Consider the following 2,802-nt stretch of genomic DNA (forward strand, 5'->3'; position numbering starts at 1 on the left):
GGGGTGTGGTGAGGTGGGGGGCGCGGGGCCACCCCGACTGACCCCCAGCGTAGGACAGACAGACGCCGACTCCAGTAAGGCGCCTAAGCAGGAAAGTGACCCGACTACTCAGTATTCATCGAGCACGCAGGCACGAAGGGCTCTGGGGACACAGCAGTGACTCGGTTTGGGGACGCGCACAGCTTACAGCCCGGTGCTAGAAATGCAGAAAAGCGGACTTGTAGATAAATAGGCAAACAGATTATAACTGAGTATCAAGTACAGTTAGAGAGAAAAGTAATAGGTTTCAGGTGGCAGCCAGCAGGTACGGTCATCAGAGGACGCTTCCTAGAGGAGGCAGCATTTCAACTGAGATTTAAGAAATCTTGAGAAACCGGCCCAGTGTGGCGCGCACACCTGTATTCCCAGCTACTAGGGAGGCCGAGACAGGAAGATACAAAGTTTGAGGCCAGCCCAGGAAATCTAGGGAGACCCTGTCCCAAAATAAAAAATAAAAAGGGCAGAGTGCCCCAGGGTTCCATGCCTAGTACCGAAAAAAAATATAGAGAAGAAAAACTCAACCCCGTCCAGATTTGAAAGAGCATTTACAAAGTCACAGCGAGGAGGTTAGCGGGACCCTACAGAGCCACTGGAGATGTCCGGGTCCACCAGGGGGGCAGAGCTCAGCCGGCAGCCACAGTAAGGACACACAGCTGGAGGCTGTTGAGCAGGAAGTGACATGAGGTTGGCGCCTGGACAGAGAATCACTTAGCTGGTTAAGAAATGAGCGGAGGCGGGAGGAGGCCAGGTGGCCGTCCAGAGCGTTAGGGGACGGCACAGGACCTCTGCTTTGGGATGCTGTGGAGGTGGGGTCCAGAGGCTCTAGTGCTGAGTTGGGAATGGAAGGGCGAGGACAGAGGGACTCTGAGGCTTGGGCCTGAGTAGGGCGGCAGACAGCAACCGGTTCTGAGGCTCTGATGTGCAGCAGGATTGAGCGTTGGGCAAAGGGTGCAGCAGAGAAGTCCAGAGCAGTTTGGACAAGCTGAGGATAAAATGCAGGTGGAAGTGCTGCACGCACAGAAGGCGGGAGCCATAGAGACAAACAGCTTAGAGCGAAACGAAACAGTGAAAGGAAAGTGGTGAGGATGCTTCGATTCAGAACAGCCCGGAGTGCGGGCACACAGAGAAACCTCAGAAAGGGCCCAGAGAGCTGGCCTCGACCTCTCGCACCTGCAATCCCAGCACTCTGGGAGGCTGAGGCAACTTAGCAAGACCCTCTCTCAAAAAAGCAGACAAGGATTGGAGATGTAGCTCACTGCAAAGGCCCGCCATCCCTCCCACCAAAAGAAAAACTAAGAAACAGACCCTCAGAGCCGGACAGGAAGACCAGGCACAGACACGGCCTCCCGGCGCTGGCCCTCATCCTTGTCCCTTTCTCCTTTCCCAGGCCCTGGATCCCTGGAGAACTCCGCCCCGAGGCCCCCGGGGCCCCTGGCCCTGCTCTCCGCCCTGGGCTGGCTGTGGTGGAGGATGTAGGCAGGGCCGGTGCTGGGCGCCTCCCCCCAGGGGGCCTCAGGCCAGAGCAAGAGGAAAAAGGGGGAGCAAGCGCCGCGGGTCTCGAGGGGGCGGAAGAGCTCTCAGTCACCGAGGAAGAGGAGGAGGAAAGATCTTTAGAGAACCCATCACTGTGAGGGATATCGCAAAATTATGCATCTTTCTACAGCCATTCTCGCCACCCGTTCACCTTTCCGATTGTGACCACCCCCGGCCGCCCCACACCCCTCTCAGGCTGTTCACTGGCTCGTGTGTGGGCGGGTGTGAGTGTGAGCCCGCGCGCGTGTGTGTATGTATGTGTGGGAGTGGGCTGGGCAGGGGATCACCCCCCACGTCGCCTGCCTGACCCTGCCGCCCCCTCTGGCTGGAGGTAGGTGCGGGTGCTTCCGGCGGAAGTGAGGCTAGAACGCGCCCTCCCGCGCATGCACGCACCGACCCCATCCCGCTGCACCTTGGGCAGGTTGGGAGTGGGGCGAGCTGTCACCGTCCCTCACCCAGCCTTTGTGACAGACTATGTGGGGAACTCCATCGTGGCTCCCATGGTTCCGCCCCTCCCTGCTGTACACCAGCTGCCTGCAGCCAGAGGCCCCATTGCCGGCACAGTGGCCTGAGACGTCCCCACTTCCCTCTCCGTCCCCACCCTGTACTTTCTGGCCCCCTTCAGGGCCAATCGGTGCTTCCACCCAACTGTCGGGCTGGTGGGCGCAGCTGCCTGCCTGTCCCAGTGCTTTGCCCGCCCCCACTGCCCAACTTGGCCACCTGCGGTGCCAACCAGCTGCCCCTGGGTCCCTGCAGTTGGCCCACAGGCGTGGGCTGCCTCGCCTCTCCACACAATGGACCCCCAAAGGCTGACCCGACCGTCCTCACATACTCACGCGTACACACACACACACACCCGTGACTGTGACCAGAAATGGCCCCTGGCTCCAGCTGCCCCGTAGCTGGTGTCCAGCTGTGGTGCCCCCGAGGCGGGCGCTATCATTAGGAAGGGACGCTGTGAGACTGTGGCCTCAGCTCTGATGGCCGGAGCACCCCACCCTTGCACGCCACACCACACAGCAGGGAGGGGAGCGGTTGCACACCGACATCCTGAGTCCGGACAAAGTCGCCATGTCACCAGCCCGGACTCCCCAAGACCCTGTAGACCACCCACCCTAACCACCCCACCCAGAGCGTGGTGAAGAGGGCAGAGGGGGCACGGGGCGTGACTGTACCTCAGACGGGGGCATGGGCCCCATCCCACATTGTCTTCCATTCCCAGGGTCCGGG

This window comes from Fukomys damarensis, unplaced genomic scaffold (assembly GCF_012274545.1).
Source record: "Fukomys damarensis isolate Sample0158 unplaced genomic scaffold, DMR_v1.0_HiC HiC_scaffold_19, whole genome shotgun sequence".
Lineage (NCBI taxonomy): Eukaryota > Metazoa > Chordata > Mammalia > Rodentia > Bathyergidae > Fukomys > Fukomys damarensis.